Genomic DNA, 24,827 nt, shown 5'->3' with positions numbered 1-24,827 from the left:
TTTCGAAATTTTTTCATTACAACTTTCTCACTTTTCGATTGTTTAGAACCAAGCGTTTCCAGGACTTGAAACTGGGACAAATTTTGAAGTCGGTCAAATCACTTTCAAAAACTTTCATTACAAGTTTTTGCTTTTCAATTGTCTAGAATCAAGCATCTCCAGGACTGAAACTGGGACAAATTTTTAGAAATGGCATAAAGGTTATCTTAAATATTTAACCATTTTTTAATAAGAATCTATCCATATTTCTAAAATGCAAATAAATTCAGAAATCAAGTCATTTTACAGATTAGAGCCACTAAGTATTGTCTTTCAAAATCATCCAAATCTCATTACTTTTATTTTTCAAAATACATTTTGTATAACTGAAACTCCCCGGCAAAGCATGGTGAAGCATCGAAGAATGAAGGATGCGACCGAGACAAGATCAATTCAAGGGCCAAGTTCCCCAACACGCACAAGTCAACTAATTTTTCTTTTAAACTCACGATTTTTCTTTGATGAGGCAGGTTCAATTAACGTGAAGGTTGTGCATATTCGACTCATCTTAAAACTTTAATTATGGGCATGATCGAAAAGTTAGATTTCTCCAAAAGGGCAAACATTCTTCAACGTGGATGCAAAGGTAGCTTATGCCGAACGACGGACGTCGTTCCACTCATCACGAAATTTCGATTGCAACAGTGGACACAAGTTCATTTTCTCAACCAAGGGCTGTAAGCATAATTCTTTCAGACCCAGCTATTTATTCTTATCACTAACAGTTGTTTTAGCTCGTGACGTTCCTTGATGGATCAAATATATATAATCATGGACACTGACCTTGATCACCTGTTATTAGTTAGAATTCCACAATTTCATCATCACTTCATACATGTTCAAATCATTATCAAATTCTTTTAGAATGAGGTATTTTAATAAGATGACAAGATCGAAATATTGCATCATATATCAAGTTGTGAGGTTAATTGTAGATGTAAATTCCATCACAACGGGACATGGATTAAGATGTGGATATCTTTCCACAATACTATTTCTAAAGTGGACGTGGATTTACATTTCCATTGTGGATGCGAGCATGGAAGTGGGAGTAGAATTATATTACAAAAAATATACATATAATTGTAGAAAGTGCATACAGATTTATATTTTCGAAAGTAAAAGTGGATTTATTTTTTGCGTCGTATAATACGGACGTGAAAGTAGATGTAGATTTATTTTATACCGTATAATACGGACATGAAAGTCGACGTGGATTTACATTTTGTACCGTGAAATGCGGACGTAGATTTATATTTTGAACTGCGAAAGTGGACTTAAATTTATTTTTCTGCACTCTGAAAATGGATATGGATTTACATTTTTTGCACCGTGGGAAGTGGACGTGATTTAGGCACCCACCTTAGAATGCGGGTATTTCAATTTTTAATTTAGGCACCCACCTTAGAATGCGGGTATTTCAATTTTTAATTTAGGCGCCCACCTTAGAATGCGGGTATTTCAATTTTTAATTTAGGCACCCACCTTAAAATGCGGGTAATTCAAAATTTAATTTAGGCACCCACCTCCGAATGCGGGTATTTTATATTCAAGTCCAGGCACCCACCTCCGAATGCGGGTATGTTATATTTTATCTCAGGCACCCACCTCCGAATGCAGGTATCTTATATTTCATTTCAGGCACCCACCTCCGAATGCGGGTATCTTATATTTATTTCAGGCACCCACCTCCGAATGCGGGTATTTTATATTCAAGTCCAGGCATCCACCTCCGAATGCGGGTATCTTATATTTTATTTCAGGCACCCACCTCCGAATGCGGGTATCTTATATTTTATTTCAGGCACCCACCTCCGAATGCGGGTATTTTATATTCAAGTCCAGGCACCCACCTCCGAATGCGGGTATTTTATATTTCAGTGCAGGCACCCACCTCCGAATGCGGGTATTTTATATTTCAGTGCAGGCACCCACCTCCGAATGCGGGTATTATATATTTCAGTGCAGGCACCCACCTCCGAATGCGGGTATTTTATATTTCAGTGCAGGCACCCACCTCCGAATGCGGGTATTTTATATTTCAGTGCAGGCACCCACCTCCGAATGCGGGTATTTTATATTTCAGTTCAGGCACCCACCTCCGAATGCGGGTATTTTATATTTCAGTTCAGGCGCCCACCTCCGAATGCGGGTATCTTATATTTCAGTTCAGGCACCCACCTCCGAATGCGGGAATTTTATATTTAAGTTCAGGCACCCACCTCCGAATGCGGGTATTTTATATTTTTATTTCAGGCACCCACCTCCGAATGCGGGTATTTTATATTTCAAGTCCAGGCACCCACCTCCGAATGCGGGTATCTTATATTTCAGTTCGGGCGCCCACCTCCCAATGCGGGTATCTTATATTTTATTTCAGGCACCCACCTCCGAATGCGGGTATTTTATATTTCAGTCCAGGCACCCACCTCCGAATGCGGGTATCTTATATTTTATTTCAGGCACCCACCTCCGAATGCAGGCACCCACTTCCGAATGCGGGTATTTTATATTCAAGTTCAGGCACCCACCTCCGAATGCGGGAATCTTATATTTCAGTTCGGGCATCCGCCTCCGAATGTGGATTCAATTTTCGAAACAGGGGTTGCAAGTGTAACTTCTCCAACCCTGGCTTATTTACATATATTTCTTTATTGCTAACAATTGTTTTTAGCTGATGGCTTTTGACAATATCAAAGTTGGCATCACACATCAAATCGTGGAACTTTTTCTTCGGCAGCGAACTGGGGCAATTCGTCGGGAAAGATAATCAGACTTCCCGACACGGGTCAAAGATCTACCTCGAACACTCGTCTCTAATTACGAGCATTCTCTTGCATTCCAGCAATTCAATTTTTTTTCAGAATTCTCAAGTTTCTATCATAATACCCAGCGTTATCATAATTCAACACTGGGACAATTTTTGCGAGTTTCGCGTCAATTGGGTTCAAGTGTCGTAATTATCTTAGGACTACACTCGACCTGATTCTCGTAAAACCTGAGATATGTAGGCAACTCAGAGACCGGAGTTCGGTCATAATCTTCTCAAGTTTCCTTTAGCCGGGACAAAATAGGCTACTGAGTCAACGGCTTTGCCCGACAACTCTTTCATCATTACCGGGCAAAGAGGGACAAGTTGTTGACACCCAATTTTGTCCCGCCTCTCTTCCAAAATACCTATTTATGTTTCTAACATTTTATGAAAAATTAAAAAATATATATATTATATTTTACTATAATTATTAGCCTTTATCAAAAGCTGGTGTTTCATTATTATATTACAGTTACTAATTATTATTATTATTATTATTATTATTATTATTATTATTATTATTTATTATTATTATTATTATTATTATTATAGTTCACAACTTTTATCATTTCAGCATTTTACCAGCTCACGCACGCGCGTCGCATTTATCTTGGCATAATTATTTTTTGTATTAGGCAATATTCTGTCATCCTTGGTATATCATTAATTAAAATGGGTCTTTTATTCAAGTTCAGAAGCCAAACTATTTCTTGCACTCAGTCCGTATTTTTGATTTATCGGATTCCAAATCAAAGCACAATCAACTCATAAATATTTTCTGACCAGCCTATATCTTTTACCCTAACTTTTAGATCAGTCCGGGTTTTAATTCGCTGGCCCATTCTTTTAATACCCGGTTTAAAAATTGACCCAGTCCATAAATGGACCGGGTCTGACCCGTTTCACACAAAAAATAAGGGAAACCGTTCAGGGTTTCCCCTGATTTTCCTTTTCCGCCGCGCCGCGCCTCACCTCCTCTCCCTTCCCTCTCTTCTTCTCCGCCTCTCCACCTTCCCATCGTCTTCTCCACCTCCCCATCGCCGCCTCCACCATACCACCGTCTCCCCCATACCTCTCTTCTCCTCTTCTTTCCCCTTACCCCTAAACCCTAGACGCCACACACACACACACACCACTGTTTTTCTCCATCCCACGCGTCTGACACCTCCACTATACCACGTTACCTCTGCCACCTCCACTTCCCATTACGCCACGCTACCCTCACCATCACCCCCACGCTCGTCTGTCCCCCGCTCCTCTCTCTCCTTCACAAAGAAACCCTAGATCTCCCCTATAAATATTGATTTCTATGATCGTTGAGGGACAAAGCTTTTGGATTCGAAAAACCCCTACAAGATAAATTCTTTCAATACCTGAAATCCCTTACTAAAACTCGGTCTTGAATCCCCAAAATCCCTTCAAGAAATAGAGGAAAATTCGAACTAAGGAGGAGAGGGGAAACCCCCAGAATCTATTTTTTTTTTGTTCAAGAAACCCCTTGCAAAATATTTTCTTTTGATTGTGACAGTATCACGAAACATCGAATCAAAAAATATATTCAAACAATTTCTCGTCTGCTCTGCGTTTGTCGCGAATGCGAGTCTCGCGACATCGAATTTGAAGTGTTCGAGCATAGATTCGAAAGCCCGTACCCACTTCGCTGCACCCGAAGAAGGTAATTTCCCTCCTTCAATTATTTTTGGTATTGGTTTGAACGTTGAAACTGTTTGTGTGATTTGTTTGCTCAGTTGTATTTCAGTTTTGTTTGTAGTTATTCTAGGCGTATTGAGCATGCTTAATTCTGTTTAGTTCAGTTTTGTGACTATTTCAGATTCATGTGCAAGTTTAGATTAACCTGGTGCTCTTAGTTTATCTTTGATTGCCTGTATGTCCTTGGACTGATCATGTGCTAGCATTGATTTAGTTAATCTGCTAATCGTTTGTGTGCATTAGTTTTTATTTTAGGATTAGTTAGTCTGAACAATTTATCTAGGATGTATTCTGATTCAGTTGTGTGTAGCTTGGGTCTACAATTACTTCGTTATGCTATAAAAGACTAAATTTATTTAGTTGTGCTCTAAGTTAGCCCACAGCCTGCTTAATCAGACTGTCATATGCTTAGTCTCCCTGCCAACATAATGACTTAAACCCATTATTGTTCTATATGCTTGGCCCTGAATCATGTCATTGAATTTATAGTCTCATGTGTTCAAGTGTTATGGCCTGGGCTCGGATTAGGTGTTTTAATTGCTTAAGTCTGTGGTAGGTTAACATAGTCCTCAGACATTCATTGATACTTGTTTGTGCTCAGTTGTAATTGGTTTCAGTCACCTGTGATTTGTTGAAATGAGATCAATATGATTAAACATGCTATTAGTATATTCCGCAGATCTTGTTTGATATTAAAGTAGCCTGGGAATGCTATGTTGGTTCTGTTAACTGAATCAGGATTCTATATTGAGTTATTGACTCGTAATTTATGAAAATATGGTTAGTTTAAACTTCAATAATGTGGAGGACTTTGCCTGGTCCAGTCCAGTTTGCACATGCCATTCTAAATTGGTCTTTGTGTCCAAATTTGTATGATGAATCACCTGCAATTCAGTGGTATATTTGATTAAGACCTTCTGCCTAATATTTAAGATTCTGGCTGTTTTATTCTTATCATGTTATACCTTCCCCTTCTTCTCTGATATTTTCCTCTGTTTATAAATATCTAGTTCATGCCTCCATTAAATGTGAGTCCAGTGTGCAAATCTGTTTGTTCGTCTGTGGTGTGTTGTCTCTTTTGAGTGCTTGTTGCAGTATCTTAAAATGATGTCTTAAATATGCTAACAAGTTGAAAATTGTTGTTGGTTGAGTATTCTTTGTCGTCATAGATAGGGCATTATCAAAGTCTAAATATAGGTTCGGCTGGGATTAGTGTATTTAGTCGTATTGGGGTTCTCTTTGCTTTGTTTTGCTATCTGATCCTGCTGTCCCGGTTCTTTGTCAAAGACTGCCTTAAAACTAAGTAGTTTCCAAAGGAACCTTATTTCGTTTGGCTACTGCTTTGCTATAAACTGCGTTGAGTGTGGCTCGATTAGTGTTGCATTCCAAAATCTGATTCCTCAAACAAAAGCTTAGCATTTGATGAAACTAAAGAAGGTTTGATTGTACGAATTCCTATGTTTGTCCTTGTCTATTACCATTGGTGCCTCATCTGATGATCCAGTAGTTCTGGGCAGGGTAAGCATTGAGCATAAATTTGTAGAATGAGATTTCTCTCAAAATTGCTCTCTCTCTCTGTTCGACTGTCTAAGTACATAAATAAAGTGACTTAATTAAATGTGCAATTAGTAGGATGGACAATGGAACAACAGCACTGATGAAAGTTTGTTATGTTTGTTTTGTCTGAGAGAACTATATTTTGTAAAAAAACAATGTCTTGATTTGGTTCGTGTTGCTTGCATATTGATAATACGAAATGCTTTGTATCCTGTTTGTTTGCCTTGCAAGTGATTAAACTGGTAGTTAGTTCAACGCCTTGAGTCTGTTATTGATTGAAACATGAGATATACTTAAAATATACTCAGAATATACACAACTTACTGATTTGTTCCAATTTATATTTTATATGTTTTGGCTTATTCATCGGTTAGGTACTAATTCTTTTCCTTTCGTTCTTTATGCATGACCATCGCATACGAGTCCGAGAAACTCGTTCTTCTTCCGCATTCAATGTTGGGCTAAAGCCCAACGAAGCTATCTTATCATGTTCAGCCCCTATCCGCAGTCAAAATAAGAAGCTTAAAAAATTTCTGGGCCAAAGCCCAATAGCAGCTATGGATCGCAGCAGTCCAAACTGGGCCTAAGCCCAATCACGTGCACAGTTCCAGCAGCTGGGCCTTAAAATGGGCCAGATCCATTTCATCTTTTTCTTTCCCTCTATCTTATTTATTGTTGTATATTTTTATTTGCTTTGTATGACTAACCTTATCTTATTTTATTAACTTAGATAAATCCTAATGAATTAGTAGATTTAGTTTTAGTAATGGGTAGTAAGTTTAAGGAAGACTAACAATCAATTCCATAAGTTTTATTCTTTTTTTTTTCATTTATAATGTCTAATATTTATTTTATTTAGCATAATTGATTTGCAAAATAGCATGAGCTTATATATTGAGTTAAAAGAATCACATTTCATGCTCACTATCTCAGAAATTCCAAAACATCATTAAAATGCAAATATAAGTTTAAATACATTCTATGAATAATTTTTCCAATAATCTACTTCTTTTAGCCAAGTATAGTTAATATAAAAGAACGAAAACTCATACCCTATCCATCACATTTTAAAGAAAACAAGTTTAGGTATTTTACATCACCATATTGATATAATACAAATTTTGTCTAAAGTTCACATTCTGCTATAGCGAGTTATATTTTTGCAAGTATTATTTTCAAGAATATTATTACATTTTCATTCAAGGTTTTAGCATGTCCAAGTTTTATTTTAAATGGCCTTTAAAATCTTCTCTTATGCAATACATCATATTTTTCAAACGACATCATTATTACTTTCATTTAAAGTCTTAGCAATATTTATCAGTCCTATTTTAAAAAAATGGCATTTTAAGTTTTCTTTTATATTATATTTTCTGTAAATCTTATTTTTTCACTAATACTATTTTCCATTTTAAAATTTAAACATTATATTTTACTCTCAATTAATTAACCTAAGTTGGCCGGATAACCGTAAGTTAACGGATTCTAAAGGATGCCTAACTCCTTCCCTTTAGGATAATATAGAGCCCTTACCTAGAATCATCCTGGTTAAGCAGACTATTAATGGAGGTTTAGTTTTAACTTTACCTTAGTTAACATCTTGGTGTCCTAATTCACCGTTAAATTAATTAGGTGGCGACTCCTTAAAATAAAACAAATAAATAGGAATCACCAATACGTCATACTCCTAAAACTTCCGGTTAAAATGGGGTGTGACATCATGTCGTCGTATGATACCTAGACTAACGCAGGGTAAGAAGTATACGATGTTCCTACAAGTAAGAAAGACTACTTAACGAATCTAATTGAGATTTCAAAGACATTCAAGGTAAGAGAAGAAAGTTAGTTGAAGAATGTAAAGTATAAGCCGTGTTTTGAAAAGGGTATGCAAAGTACCGAGCTAATGATTGATTTAATAATGTAATGAGGAAAAGTTATAACGCTCCTTAGGTGGTTAATTAAGTGTTAAGAAGGTTTCACAAGGATTGGAGATCAAACGAAATGACGAGAATAATTTTGGAAAAACTGGAAGTTATATGGCCAACTTATACGGCCCGTATAATTTATACGGTCCGTATAAGGGACTGTATAACCTGTCCAGAGAAGAGTCTCCACTGGAAGCATTATACGGTCACATATACAGATGGTATAAATTATACAGACCGTATATGTGTCCGTATAAAATGGTCGGGGCAGATTTTAAAGTTTTATAAAGGAGACCCAAGTTCATTATTTCATTTCTCATTTTCCTCTCCACACCTCAAGAAACCTCTAGAACACTCTCCACACCATACTAACTCATATCCGAGGGAAATCAAGGATCAACTTCATCAAACCAAGGGAATCAAGTGCAAGAAGCTCTCTAGGGTTGCTTGGAGTCAAGAAAACTCTTTGGATTGAAGCTAGGGTTTTTCTTTAAGTGAAGCATTTTCATCCAAAAACTTGTTCCTACACAATCAAAGGTGAGTTTTATGATCATTGTATGTTATTTAGAATATTGAGAGGTTGAAAGACTTGGATTATGGAAGGAAGTAGAAGATGGGTTACAAATATGAGAATAGTGGCATTTTGAGTAGTAGCTTCGTATGAATCACGATTCTTGACATGTTACGAGTGTAATTACGTTGTAAATGAAATTAAGGATATGGGAGGAGAACTATATGAGAATTAATGTAATATTGTATTATGACCATGATTGTGGATGATTTGAAATTGAATTGGGAGAATTGAATAATGTATGGTTGATTAAGATTGTTGATTATGATATTATGAATGTTGTTATTGATGTTTGGGAGCTGTTATATCATATGGAGAAAGTTATGGAAACAAAGTAAATGCTGCCTAATTTTTGTTAGCTTTAGCTTAAGCTTAAGTACGCTTCCGATTATCTAAATCTAGTACGAACCCTCTTGAATGTAGAATGGTGAACATTGGAGGTAAGCACTTAAATTGATAAGTTGGAGCGACATCAAAGTATGTAAGGCTAGTCCCTTCCTTTCTATGGCATGATTCCTATGACATGACTTTCCTTATCCTCCATGATCTTCTTACATTCCGAAAATTATGAGTCTATGTCCATAAAGAGTTTCACATGAGATAAAGATAAGACATACGTTATGAGTACAATAATGATGATGATGAGTCTAAGTTTAAAGATCCTAAAGTTCATGATATGATATTTCTATAAAGCTAATGATCCTTATATGACCCTTTGATGTGGCTTATTGTTGTTACACTTACCTTATCATGTTAGTTCTTTCAAGGTGAGGCAGGATGTTCGTGATTATGCCATAATGGAATCGGGGGTCCTTGACCTTACGTCATCCCGATAATGTTACAGTTGTCTTTGAGTTTTTATGCATGTTTAAGATAAGTATATGATAATGAGATACACCGTGCCTATATGGCTGGGCAGACACCGCTAAGGCGGGCAGCATATACGCCACGTCTAGACGGCATCGGCAGACACCACTAGCGGGCGGCATGAGATAGTTACCCCGGACGCGGGCTAATGATGATCACACCGTACTTATATGGTCGGGAAACTTATGATGATGTTTATAAAGTAAGTTAGCATGCATTATTCAATCTTAAGTGACAGTCAGTTACAGGTTGTTCCTTACTTGATGTCCCCTTATTTCATCGATATATTATTATTGTTTATGCCTTACATACTCAGTACAATGTTCGCACTAACGTCCTTTTCATTTGGACGTTGTGTTCACGCCCACAGGTAGATAGGGAGGTGGCCCCAATTCATAGCAGTTGATCGGTAAGTTTTCAAGAGCACTCCATTATTCCGGAGATGCTATTTTGATACATTATTTTGTGTATATATTTGGGAACGACGGGGTCCTGTCCCGTCCTTATGTCTAGTACTCTAGTAGAGGCTCGTAAATACGTACGTATTGGTAGTATATGTCCCATGATGACTAAATTATACTTTTGTATATCATTTTTGTAACCGTGAGGGCTTATGTATATAGACATGCGTTTCTTTGAAGATTATACATGTTCAGGTTGAGTATGACAATTAGCCTAATATGAGGTGCTTGGTAGTCAGCTCTGAGTACCCGTCGTGGCCCCCTAATCGGGTCGTGACAAAAGTGGTATCAGAGCAGTTCCGTCCTTGGGTATGTCTACGAACCGTGTCCAGTAGAGTCTCATATATGGGTGTGAAGTGCGCCATACTTTTAAATAAGAGGTTGCGGGGCATTTAGGAAAAATGACCATTCTTCTTCTTATTAGATCGTGTCATAGAGCTATGTTATAAGATTTTCTCTTCCCTAATTATGCGTTGTGATTTCAGTTAATTTTAACTAAAGTTAATTAAAGTAATTATCTAAAGTTAATTTTATTTTAAAGTCTACGAAACCAAATGATTCTAGGTTCGGGTTCAACTAACCTAGAGGGAAGGTATTAGGCATCCTCTAAATTCCATTAATAATGGTTAACCGACCTGACTCAAATTTAATTAGGCTAAGAATGTAGATGTAATATTTTATAATATTTAAGAAAATGTCTTTATAAGTATTGCTAAAGTTATGGATAGATGTATAAGAATGCTATTTAAAGTAAGACTGGTAGAAAATAATGATTTGCATAAAAAGGGTTTAGTTGTAGATAAACTGAGAAAGTGCTTGATTGTGTAACGTTTTATAAATATTGGAGAAAATAAGTTATGCTGACTAACAAATTTAAACAGTTGTTTGTAAGATTAATATCGGTAAAGTTTAAAGGTTTTATAGAAAGACTATTAGCTCAATATAGATTATGTAAAGGTTGTTCAAATACATGTTTCAAGTGTTGAAAAAAAAAAAGAGCTAAAGTGAAGAAGTTATCCACAGAACTAGTTTGCCTTTTATTTCTCAAAATAAACTAACGTTAGTGTAAAATTTATGAAGTTTCAAATTTCTAAGATAGTAAGAGTCAATCTTGATTCTTTTAACTCAAAATGTGTAGTCATGCTGTTTTGGAAATTAATCATTCTGATAAAAATATTTTAGATGCTATAGATAATTTATCAAAAAAAAAAAAAAGGAATGAAACCTATGGGAATAATTGTTAGTTTCTCTTTTAGATTAGCTACCCATCATACTAACCCACTAGTTCCACTAAGATTCATTCTGGCTAAGACAAAACAAACAAAGTAAAGTACTAATTGCACAATACAAATTAATGCACAAAATAAACATAAAATAGAGGAGTAAAATGATTTAAATGGGCTCAGCCCATTTCAGAATTGCTGTTGTTGGGCTTCGGCCCAACAGATCTAATACATTGCTACGGGTGAGGCTGAGGAGGTTGACTCGAGGGAAATTACGTTGGGCTTTGCCCAACACCGAATGCGGAGGATGACGAGTCCCTTGGAATCATATGCGAGATGATCATGCATAAAAATAAAATAAAAAAGGATTAGTACAATGGATTTATGATACCTATACTTCAGACACAAGAACAAAGAAAGGGCAGCAGCCAAAAAAGAAAGAACAAGAAAAACATCACGTAAATAATGGTAGCCCAAAACGAAAGCTCACTACCTGAACTAGTGACATATAGAACTTAATTAAAATGGGCAGTAAGCAGGGCAAGGTACAAGTAACAATTGTAACACGTAAGTTGACAAAAATTTGAGAGTACAATACGGTCTTAAGTTTAAAGGTAAAACTGTAACAATCAAGCAACAAAATTACGGATAGCTCCTACTGGTCCCTATGGAAGCTAACTTAAATAATATTTAAGCATGCTATTGTATCACATTAGCTTCACAACAGAACAAAGAGAATAAGATCTTAAATCAAACTATAAGTAGGAAACAAGGCAGGCTTAAACACAATTCATCATTGAGCACATCCGAGAGTACATTTAGGCTATAAAGTAGGAAGAAAGGATCATACTCTACACTAACTAATCACAAATATAAAAAAGAAACATCTGATGACCTTAAGAGATCACGCGAACTATCATTTATTTCCTTGAACAGAAGGGTAAAGAGAAAACGACAAATGAGCATATTGCAGTCACTTGAAGCAGGTTCTAATATTTGGCAACATCAAATCAAACTCTTCAAATACCAAACGAGATTAAAAGAAACCAATTACAGCCCATGACTAAAAAAACATATTCACTGAAAGATGGGACTTGAACATAGGACGACATTTTGTTTTTAAAATACGATTGATTTAACATTTTGCAACATAAAGCACCTTCGAGTAATAATCTATTCAAAGCAGAGATTCTCCCTTTCCATTTGATCAAATTCAGAAATCAGATTTCGACAAGTTGTAGGGAGAGATTAATCTTAAAATACTACCAAACTTCATTTTTCGAATAGAAGACTAATAAGGGATCAACAACTTCATTGTCAGAATTGATCATAAAAAGGAATCAGATATTTTAACAGCATCAGTTGTTTTAACAACAGCTTAATAAAGAATAAAGACTTGAGACTAAATGAGGCCAATAACCAACATAGACATACTATATAATCGTTTTGCTACATCTAAACCAAACAGAGGAATCCTTTCTTGAACTTCATAACACGACACAAGTATCGACAAGGGAAATGCTCGACATCAACACAACAGATGTCAAAATATCAACACAATCATCAAACATACAATAGTAATATGGTCCGAAGACATGATTTTACACTAGAAAAGAGAAACTCTAATTCACGCTTTTATTTCAAACGGGCAGATTCATTTCGCATTACCAGTGAAAGAAAACAGAGGAAATATTAAAGTTTAAGGTTCACCGACCTTTTGTGGGTGCAGTGAACGGGGCGTCGGGCCTCGAATCTACTCTCCTGTTCCGAACAGATCCGAACCCCCACAAATAAGTTCGAAAATCTCTGTCGCGGTTAAAGTCTACCGAGGCAGAGTACAGAGTTCAAACAATTTTAAGGTTTAGAGTGATAATCCAACGATGAAAAATCGTAGAGAAAGAAGAAACGCTAAGGATTTTCAGATTGTTTAATGGCAGCCAAAACTCCAAAAATCCCCCTTTGTAGTAAAGTATCAATGCCTTTTTATATCAGACTAAGACCAGGGTTTTGGTTTTTGGGCGGGATGTTGAAACTTAAAGTTCCGAAATCTAGTCAAACTTGTTTTGAAATTCGAACGTTGGAGGGGTTTTGGACGAGCTTGTAGCCCATCCACGTGATTTGGTCAGATTTCCTCAAAAGGACTGATTTCCTCTGGTCTTGAAGAATCTGTTGTGTTTGAAGCGAGGAAATGGAAGGTCCTTTCTCTGTCAATGACAGAGCAAGCAGATATAGGGACATTTTTTATGTGGAAATGGGGAGGCAAATCTGTATAAGGTTAAAGGGGCTGAGGTTTTGGCTAAAAATTGAGGAAGGGAGAGAGAGAGAGAGTAGGGTAGAGAGAGGGACAGTGTGTGCGGCTGAAGGGATTAGGTTTTCTTTTCCTTTTCATTGTAGAAGACGCACACGGCCTGGTCGGGTAGTTTAGGTAATGGGCTGGTCGGGTCGGGTAATGTTGGGTTGGTCGTTTGGGCTGTTTAATTTAAATGTGGGCTGGGAATAAAATGCGGGCTGATGAATAAAGTGTGGGCTGATATAATTTACACTTCATACGGATTGGGCTCAGTCGTTTGAGCCATCTATTTGGCTGAAAATATGGTCATTCCTCCTTCATTTTAATTATTCTTGGGCTTTTAACTTAATAACTAGTACAATATATATTATGTGAAGACAAATAGTAATTAGTATGTAGAAAGTAAAGGATTTAATAAAGCAAAATTAATTTAACGAGTACAAATCCTAAAACAAAACGATGACGAACCATTTAAAATTTGTGATAAAGTAATACTAGTAATGTTGATAGTAGAATAGTGAAAATGAAAGTAATGATATTAATAGTAGTAAAATGAAAATAGTAGTGAAAATAAAATATTTAGATTGTTAATAAATTGAGAAACCCAAGCAAATAAATTAGAATAAAGAAGGGGCAAAATTGGGTGTCAATAATCGCCAAACTAAAGTTGATTTAGTTAAGCTGGAAATGTTATATTTTGATGTAATTATAGGTATGGATTGGTTAGCTTCTTGCTATGCTAACGTCGATTGCAGAATAAAAGTAGTTCGATTTCAATTTCCGGGAGAACCAGTGCTTGAATGGAAAGGTAATACAGCGTCTCCCAGAGGTAGGTTTATTTCCTACCTTAAGGCAAGGAAGATGATAGTTAAAAGCTATATTTATCACCTAGTCCGAGTTCATGACACCGAAGCAAAGCCATCGACTTTTCAATCCGTCCCATTAGTGAATGAATTTTCGGATGTATTTCCAGATGAACGTATAGGCCTTCCTTGGGAAAAAGAGATTGACTTTGCTATTAATGTGTTGTCGGACACCAAACCTATCTTTATTCCTCAGTACCGAATGGCTCCTGCAGAATTGAAAAAGCTAAAGGCACAACTAAAGGATTTTCTCGAGAAGGGGTTTATTAGGCCCAGTTCGTCGCCGTGGGGAGCACCTGTCCTATTTGTGAGAAAGAAAGATGGTTCCCTACGGATGTGCATTGATTATAGGCAGTTGAATAAAATGACGATTAAGAATAAATATCCTCTCCCGAGAATCGATGATTTGTTTGATCAATTACAGGGTGCCAAGTGGTTTTCCAAAATCGATCTAAGGTCGGGGTATCATCAAGTGAGAGTCAGAGAAGAAGATATTCCCAAAACAGCTTTCAGAACAAGATATGGCCATTATGAATTTCGGGTGATGTCATTTGGATTAACTAATCGTGATCGTGTTCATTGATGATATTTTGGTATACTCTCGAATAGAATCAGAGCATGCAGACCATTTGCGTATTATCCTTGGGATTCTTCGGACCCGTAAATTGCATGTTAAATTTTCGAAATGCAAGTTTCGGCTGAATTCTATGATATTTCTGGGCCATATCATTTCAGCTGATGACATTCGGGTTGATACTCAGAAAATTGAGGTTGTGAAGACTTGGCCAAGGCCTACAACGCCTACAGAAGTCCATAGTTTTCTGGGATTGGCAGGTTACTATAGAAGATTTGTGGAAGGGTTTTCCTATATTTTAGCACCATTGACAAAATTAACTCAGAAATCAGCAAAATTCCAGTGGACTGATGCTTGTGAACGCAGTTTCCAGGAATTGAAGGATAGATTATCTTCAGCCCCAGTCTTGACACTCCCAGAAGGGCCAGATGGTTATGTTGTGTATTGTGATGCCTCTAGTGTTGGGTTAGGATATGCGTTGATGCAGCACGGCAAAGTCATTGCCTATGCTTGAAGGCAGTTGTAAAAACATGAAAAGAACTATCCGACCCATGATGTTGAATTGGCCGCGGTTATTCATACACTAAAAATGTGGAGACATTATTTGTATGGCGTACATGTTGATATTTATACAGATCACAAGAGTCTCCAATATATCTTCAAGCAGAAGGAATTAAATCTACGGCAGAGGCGGTGGTTAGAACTGCTGAAGGATTATGATGTGAGTATTTTATATCATCTTGGGAAGGCGAATGTAGTGGCTGATGCACTTAGCCGTAAATCAATGGGTTGTCTATGTGAGGTTCCTCCGGAGAAGAAAGAACTAATCCGTGAACTCCACCAACTAGCCAGCCTTGGAGTTCGCCTAATAGATTCAGGCAATACAGGACTTGGTATTCACAATCCAACTATTTCGCTCTTAGATATGGAGGTGAAAGAGCGTCAATATAAAGATCCTCGGCTGAGCCACTATAGAGATGCACTCCCTGAAAAAGAGAAGTTGCCGTTTGAAATTTCTACAGATGGAGTTCTTACATACCGAGACAGGCTATGTGTTCTGATTGTTACAGAATTACGTCGTCGGATTCTAGAAGAAGCTCATTATTCTCGGTATTCTATTCACCCGGGAGTGACAAAGATGTATTATGATCTCAAGATAATGTATTGGTAGGACGGAATGAAGAATGACATAGCAGAATTTGTAGCTCAATGTTCAAATTGCCAACAGGTGAAAATTGAGCATCAAAAGCCAGGAGGATTATTGCAAGAAATGGAGATTCCAGCCTGGAAATGGGAGGTGATCAACATGAATTTTATTGTAGGGTTACCTCGTTCCCAAAGAAAGTACGACTCTATATGGGTGATCGTGGACAGACTCAAGAAATCAGCTCATTTTCTTCTAGTCAGAACCACATATTCGGCAGGAGATTATGCAAGGTTGTATCTCAAAAAAATTGTGCGACTTCATTTGTCTCGATATCCATTATCACAGATCGAGGAGCCCAATTTACAACTAAATTTTGGAAGACTTTCCAAGAAGGTTTGGCTACTCAGGTAAATCTTAGCACAACGTTCCATCCACAAACTGATGGGCAAGCCGAACGCACTATTCAGACCTTGGAAGATATGTTACGGGCATGTGTGCTAGATTTCGGTGGTAGTTGGGATGACCACTTACCTCTCATTGAGTTCGCATATAACAACTATCATTCCCGTATTCAAATGGCCCCGTATGAAGATTTATATGAAAGGAAATGCAGATTGCCAATTGGATAGTTTAAAGTCGGGGAGACACAATTACTAGGCCCTGAGTTGATTCAACAAGCGGTAGAAAAGATCAAGGTTATCCGAGATCGACTAGTGACAGCCCAAAGTCTCCAGAAGTCGTATGCGGACAACCGTTGGTGAGACTTAGAATTCCAAGTTGATGATTGGGTATTTCTGAAGGTATCACCAATGAAAGTCGTGACGAGATTTGGTAAGAAAGGAAAGTTAAGTCCTCGATACATTGGACCTTACAATATTATCCGCGAGGTAGGCCAAGTAGCATATAAATTGGACTTTCCCTCAGAACTTGAATCAGTCCATCCAGTTTTTCATGTATCATTGCTCTATAAATGTGTCGAAGATCCTACTAGGATCGTGCCGGTATATGATTTTCAAGTGACGGAAAAGTTGATTTATGAGGAGGTACCTATTGCTATACTAGATAGGCAAGTACGGAGACTTAAAAATAAAGAAGTAGCTTCAGTCAAAGTTTTGTAGCGAAACAATAACCGAGAAAAAATGACTTGGGAAGCGGAGGAAAATATGAAGTCCAAATACCCACACTTGTTTCCACCCCCGGGAGAGATCCCAGATGAGACATCAATATTATGAGGTATGTATGTTTTCTTTTCATGTATTTGGGCCGTGTGTGGATATAATTTATTGCTATTGTGTTGAAGCCTTGTAAGGCATGGTTATTGTGGGTTGTTGTGACAGGATGGTAGCGCTACATTACAGGGGAAACTCTGGCGAAATTTTCGTAGAATTCCCGAGAACTTAACATTCGAGGACGAATGTTTTTAAAGAGGAGAAGAATGTTATACCTCGGAAAATTTCATGTCGTCGTATGATAGCTAGACTAAAGCAGGGTAAGAAGTATACAATGTTCCTAAAAGTAAGAAAGACTACTTAACGAATCTAATTAAGATTTCAAAGACATTCGAGTTAAGAGAAGAAAGTTAGCTGAAGAATGTAAAGTATAAGCCGCGTTTTGAAAAGGGTTTGCAAAGTACCGAGCTAATAATTGATTTAATAATGTATTGAGAAAAGGTTATAACACTCCTTAGGTGGTTAATGAAGTGTTAAAGAAGTGTTAAGAAGGTTTCATAAGGATTGGAGATCAAACGGAACGACAAGAACAATTTCGGAAAAACTGGAAGTTATACGGCCAGCTTATACGGTCCGTATAAGGGACCGTATAACCTGTCCAGATAAGAGTCTCCACTGGAAGCATTATAGGGTCACATATACGGACCATATAAATTATACAGACCATAGTCAGGGTAGATTTTAAAGTTTTATCAAGGACCAAGTTCATAAAGGAGACCCAAGTTCATTATTTCATTTCCCATTTTTCTCTCCACACCTCAAGAAACCTCTAGAACTCTCTCCACACCATACCAATTCATATTCAAGGGAAATCAAGGATGAACTTCATCAAACCAAGGGAATCAAGTACAAGAAGCTCTCTAGGGTTGCTTGGAGTCAAGAAAACTCTTTGGATTGAAGCTAGGGTTTTTCTTCAAGTGAAGCATTTTCATCCAAAAACTTGTTACTACACAATCAAAGGTGAGTTTTATGATCATTGTATGTTATTTAGAATATTGAGAGGTTGAAAGGCTTGGATTATGGAAAGAAGTAGAAGATAGGTTACAAATATGGGAATAGTGGCATTTTTAAGTAGTAGCTTCGTATGAATCATGATTCTTGACATATTACGAGTATAATTACATTATAAATGACATTAAGGATATGGGAGGAGCACTATATGAGAATAAATGCAATGTTGTATTATGACCATGATTATGGTTGATTTGAAATTGAATTGGGAGAATTGAATAATGTATGGTTGATTAAGATTGTTGATTATGATATTATGAATGTTGTTATTGATGTTTGGGAGCTGTTATATCATATGGAGTAAGTTATGGAAACAAAGGAAATGTTGCCCAATTTCCGTTAGCTTTAGCTTAAGCTTAACTACGCTTCCGATTATCTAATTCTAGTACGAACCCTCTTGAATGTAGAATCGTGAACATTGGAGGAAAGCGCTTAAATTGATAAGTTGGAGCGACATCAAGGTATGTAAGGCTAGTCCCTTCCTTTCTATGGCATGATTCCTATGATATGACTTTATTTATTCTCCATGACCTTCTTACATTTCGAAAGTTATGAGTCTATGTTCATAAAGAGTTTCACATGAGATAAACATAAGAGATACATTACGAGTACGATAATGATGATGATGTGTCTAAGCTTAAAGATCCTAAAGTTCATGATATGATATTTCTATAAAGCTAGTGATCCTTATATGACCCTTTGATGTGGCTTATTTTTTTTACACTCACCTGATCATGTTAGTTCCTTCAAGGTGAGGTAGGATGTTCGTGATTATGCCATAATGGAATGGGGGGTCCTCGACCTTACGTCATCCCGATAATGTTACAGTTGTCTTTGAGTTTTTATGCATGCTTAAGATAAGTATATGATAATGAGATTACACCGTGTCTATATGGCCAGGAAGACATCGTTAAGGCGGGCAGCATATACACCATGTCTAGACGGCATGGGCAGACAACACTAGTGGGTGGCATGAGATGGTTACCCCGAACGCGGGAGGCCTGGACGCGGGCTAATGATGATCACACTGTACCTATAGGGTCGGGCAGCTTATATATATATATATATTTGCATACATGATATGATGATGTTTATAAAGTAAGTTAGCATGCATTATTCAGTCTTAAGTGACGGTCAGTTATAGGTTGTTCCTTACTTGATGTCCCCTTATTTCATCGATATATTATTATTGCTTATGCCTTACATACTCAGTACAATGTTTGTACTGACGTCCTTCTCTTTTGGACGCTGTGTTCATGCCCACAGGTAGACAGGGAGGTGGCCCCGATTCATAGGAGTTGATCAGTAGATTTTTTGGACCACTTTATTATTCCAGAGGTGCTATTTTGATACATTATTTTGTGTACATATTTGGGCACGACGGAGTCCTGTCCCGTCCTTATGTCTAGTACTCTAGTAGAGGCTCATAGATACGTACAGGTGGGAATTATATGTCCCATGATGACTACATTATACTTTTGTATATCATTTTTGCAGCCGTGAGGGCTTATGTGTATAGACATGTGTTGCTTTGAAGATTATATATGTTCAGGTTGAGTATGATGATTGGCCTAATGTGAGGTGCTCGGTAGTCAGCTTCGGGTACCCGTCATGACCCCCTAGTCGAGTCGTGACAGTAGATCTAGCAGTGGTGGCACATCTCGCGGAGGTAGTACATCTTGCGGTGGTGGCGGAAGATCAACTCAAGGGTATGAATTGATGAATGTATTTTAAGTTTTTTTTTTTTTTTGATGATTGTATTTTAAAAAGTTTGGGTTTCTTATCAATGAACAAGTTTAAGTATTTTCATATTGTTATGAATGATGAAATTTAATTATTTTGAGATTTGTATGCTGCAATTTTGACTAAAAAATTTAAGTATTCGTAATGAACTTAAAGCTAATGACACCAAGCCTTCAAACAAAAATGGCGTTCGAGCACTTTTCAACCACTAAAACGGCCATCCGAAGATTTTCTTATCCTTGATGTATTGGACCTACCTTATTAATCGCACAAAAATAAGTAGGGTTCTATATAAAATATTGAAGTTTCGGGGTCCCCAAGCATGATTAATCTATGGTCAAAGTACGTTAAAAATTGTAATGAAAGAAGGGTTAACCAAAAGGGCCGAAAAAAAAGAGGACTGCTTTAGCGCAGTAATTTACTACGCAATAGCAGTTAACGGTGTCGTCCCCGTTAACTGCTTTAGCGCAGTAATTTACTGCGCTAAAGGTAGTTTTGTAACTTTTTTTTTTTGTTGGGGTAGTTTGGTTCAAAAACTTTTTTCTAAGGCTATTTTGGTTCCTGACTTCCCCTCAATTACCTCGAATTACATAATGATCAAGTCATTAACTTATTGGACAAATATATCAAAACTATTAATTAAAGCCAAATTTTGGACTAAATTAGATTTGGCTTTGATTTTATAAGATTTGGCTTTGATTTGGACTAAATGTTAATAACATCTTGGTCTTTGATTTTAACGGTAATGATTATTGGATGTGTAAATAAAGTACTACATTAGTAGCTGAATAGAAAAAAGAGTTTTTTTTTTCTAAGATTTGGATACTCTTAATGACGTGAAATCTTTTGGGGAAAACCATGCGGACTTAGCCCGAAGCGGATAATATCATAGCATGTTAAGAATAGAGAAATTCGTAGTAATGCCCTTATTTTGGGGTGCTCTTTAATTTTTGCCTATGAAAATGAAAGTATTTAATTTTTATCCTTCGCCTAAAACCTCAGGGTTTCGGGTTCGAACCCCCTGCTCAGGCAAAAATTAAAAAAATCGCTAGGTTGACTTGCCTACAAACTCTGCCCCATCAAGTATAGTTTGCAGGAAAATTATGCTTGATGGTAGAGTTTTGCAAGCAAACTATGTCTTAGCAAACTCTACCTTAAGGCAGAGTTTTGAAGGCAAAATTCTGCCTTAAGAATCCAAATCTTTGCCATGCGATTTTTTTTTTTTACTGAATTGAAGTTCGAACCCAGAACCTCGGGGTACTAGGCGAAGGAAAAATTTAAAGACCACCAATTGAGGGGTAAAAATTAAAGACCACCCCAAAAGGAAAATTCGCACAAAAACATGTTAAGAATATCTGTGGGGGAAATGTACGTACAAAAACCACCATGTTTTGGAAGATTCTAAACATTTATAGCTATTTTTTTTTATATTTATCATTCGTAGCTACCTTTAGGTTTATTATGAATGTATTTCCTTATGTTAAATACATGTATTTTTTTCCTTTTTTTTTTTTTAACGAAATCCCTATTTGTTTTTTGGGGAAATTCTAGTGTCGTATCTGGATATAATCTTTTAAAAATAACATATCCCACAAATCACATCTTGAATGTATTTGAATGTATTTCAATAAGATTTCAAATACATTGTGTACATTCAAATAACATATGAAGCCAAAGGAAGAATACAATCAAAACTGGTTGGATTTCCGGCGAAATATAAAATACCACTGTATTTACACCAAAAAAAAGATGAATACATTCAAATTCTTTTTTAAAAAACACTATATTCGGGGGTATTTGATTATTCAAATACACATTTTCTCCTTCAAAATATAGAAATACAAACGAATACAAAAAAATACAAGCGAAATACAAAATAACACTATATTTACACCAAAAAAAAAAGATGAATACGTTCAAATCCTTTTAAAAAAATACATTGTATTCAAGTGTATTTGATTATTCAAATACACATTTTCACGCCCACACATACACACCTGAACTTGTCTTTTTAGACTGATATATTCGCCTCTGCAATCTGATTCATCCATGGCTTCTTCCATTCGTCCTTCGATTTGGTGTTTAAGGTTTGAATATTTCATTACATGTTAGTGCTTTTTGAGTATTAAATTTGTAATTATTTAACACCAGTGAGGAAGACATCCTAAGAATAGGAAGTGTCGTATGACTCTTTAAACAACAGCGATGGCAAGTTTCCACTCTTAACTCCCATCCACCGTTGATCAATTTCTTCGCGTCTCTGTTCAATGGTCGGGATTTTGTGTTTTTCTGCTCTGCCATTGTGTGTGTGATTTGTAACGGGTCTCTGAGGCTTCCCCCACTTCTAATATATTATATTATTCTAATTTCTTGTTTATTCAGTCTGATGCCACGTCGACAATAGCAACAATAAGCGATGACACGGCGTTGGTGGTGGAGACGGAGGAGGGAGGGAGGGGTAATGGCAAAAAAGATTCGGGGTAGGAGAGGGAATGGAGAGAGAAAGAGAGGGTTGAGGGTTGAGGGTTGAGGGAGAAGATAGATTTGAGAGGTGAGAGAAAATCATTTTAAAATAGAAACTTATGAAATACAAGACACTAGTTACGATGTGTAATTTAAGAAAATATTTTAGCTACGAAATATAAATAAAATAAAAGGTAATTATTATTCATTAAATAGGTCTTGCCGTCTTAGATGTAGCTATGACAAGTAAATTTTTCTATATTTGTAATTACAACGACCTGTTTGTTCGTCATAATGTATTACAGCATAATTACAAGCGTGTTGTTTGGTTGCACATGTGTAATTACACAGTTTTTTTTTTTTTAAATAATTGTCAAAAATTTAAAATTAATATTAAAAAACATGTGCCTTTATAAATGATACTCCCTCTGTTTCAATTTATGTGAACCTATTTCCTTTTTAGTCCGTGCCAAAATGAATGACCTCTTTCCTAATTTGGAAAAAAATTCACTTTATAAAATGATTTACAACTATACAAATATTCAGGACTTATTTGGAACCATGATGTGTTATGAAATTACGGTGCATTCGATGCCAATTGCTTAGTCTTTTGTGAATCCTCAAGTACTTTCGTTTTTCGTGTTTTTGTGTTGATTTGTAGAATAATAAGTGTTGGAAGTAACATGAGGCAAAATGAAGCAAAAACAAGGTAAAGTGAGCCAAAAAACCACTTGCGAGTCGCACGTTCTCAGCATCTGATGACAAAGATATTCAGAACTGAAGATAGTGGTGCAGCACATGCGAGCACCACTTGATGCAGCATATGATGCACCACAGCTGCTTGAAGATGCAGTACCTGCGAAACTTTGGTGCAACCTGCTACTCGCAGGTTGCACATGCGACACCAAGTGCGATTCGCACCAGATGCACAGAGGTATTTTTGTTTGGAATTTGTTCCCGTTTTGGAAAGTCTATAGATTTGTAGGGTTTTAGACTCTTTATTCTACATATTTTAAAGTTGTCTTTTTGTGGAACTCATTTATTATTGGTTGGTGAAGCTTTTATGAGATTCCTTTGCTTTTGTCATCTTCTCCATTCAATACTTTTGTAAGCTTTATGAATACACTTTATATTATTGCTTTTCTTTTAATGAATATTAGTGGCTAAATTCATTTGCTAAGGTTGTGGGATCAAATGTGTTAGTTATGTGATTAGGTTTCCTATTCATACTTCATTTATATGCTAATGGTGTTTTCCATTAACTCTTCAAGCGTTAGTGTCTTGTGATGGTGTACAAAATTACTTGTCCCTTAGTACCATTACTTTGCTTGGAAAAGAAAGTAGAGGTTAGGAAAAGAGTTAATAGCAACAATTTGGGTCATTAAATCCATCTAATAGCTTGAGCTACGAATAGGAAAGCTAGTTGAGACTAAATGAGTGTTCTCATATAAAACATTCTAGGGCTTGGAAAAGCCTAGGATGAAATTTGCTAATTTGGTTAGAAAACTTTTGGCAAGAACCACGTGACCCTTGATTTAATATAGCTAGGCATATGAATGAGTTGAAGTGATACCCAAGCATTACTTTCCATTGGAACCACAACTTTAGTCCCTTTTACCAATAGTTTACATCTTATAAAAACTCTTAATCATTAATAAACAAACATCAAACCAATAACTATTATATTCCCCCTCTTTTGAAATATAGACTAATAATCGAGCATTACACTTAACAAGTATATTTCTTCATGTTCTCTGTGGGATTCGACCCCAATCTTGTTGGGTTCTATATTTGACAACCACCGCTTACTCCTGATATTAAAGGTGTAATTTGGGCGTATCAATTTTTAGCGCTGTTGCCGCGGAATAATTTAGCGTATTTGGGTTAGTTTGGAATTTAAACTTACTTGCTTTGATCCAAACTTGTGAATATTTTTGTAGTTATCTTCTTTGTATTTGTTTATTTTCTTAGTTTTGTATATGTCATCATATAATGAAAATTGTTCGGATGGTAATTGTTCATACTTTGATGATCCTTGTCCTTGTGGAGGACCACACTCATGGCAAAATTGTTTGAATTGTCCCGGGGACGGATTGTGCGCACAATATCAAACCTATCACTACAAAAAACATGAGTAATTTGCGGAGGTTGAAAGTTGCAATTATCGGAGGTTTTAGCCTCCGCTAGTTGCTAGAGGAAGTTAAAACCTCCGCGAATTGCAACTTTCAACCTCCGCAAATTATCCACTTTTTTGTAGTATGAGTGGAGTATTTGTGATAGATGTGGTGGTCAAAATGGTCATTGGGCTAGTTGTTCTTATTTGTCCTTCCCTTCCCCGAACC

At 36.6% G+C, this 24,827-nt stretch overlaps 1 non-coding gene across 1 annotated transcript; it reads left to right on the top strand.

Annotated features, from left to right (window-relative positions):
* The first annotated feature begins 22,167 nt into the window (after positions 1 to 22,167).
* LOC132620723 (small nucleolar RNA U49) lies at positions 22,168 to 22,232 on the top strand. Its single transcript, XR_009575155.1, has one exon. It is a non-coding gene; the product is annotated as a small nucleolar RNA U49 (small nucleolar RNA).
* Positions 22,233 to 24,827: the final 2,595 nt, after the last annotated feature.

The sequence above is a fragment of the Lycium barbarum genome, chromosome 11 (genome assembly GCF_019175385.1).
Source record: "Lycium barbarum isolate Lr01 chromosome 11, ASM1917538v2, whole genome shotgun sequence".
In the NCBI taxonomy this organism is placed as follows: Eukaryota; Viridiplantae; Streptophyta; class Magnoliopsida; order Solanales; family Solanaceae; genus Lycium; species Lycium barbarum.
This window is presented reverse-complemented; position numbering and strand designations above follow the sequence as displayed.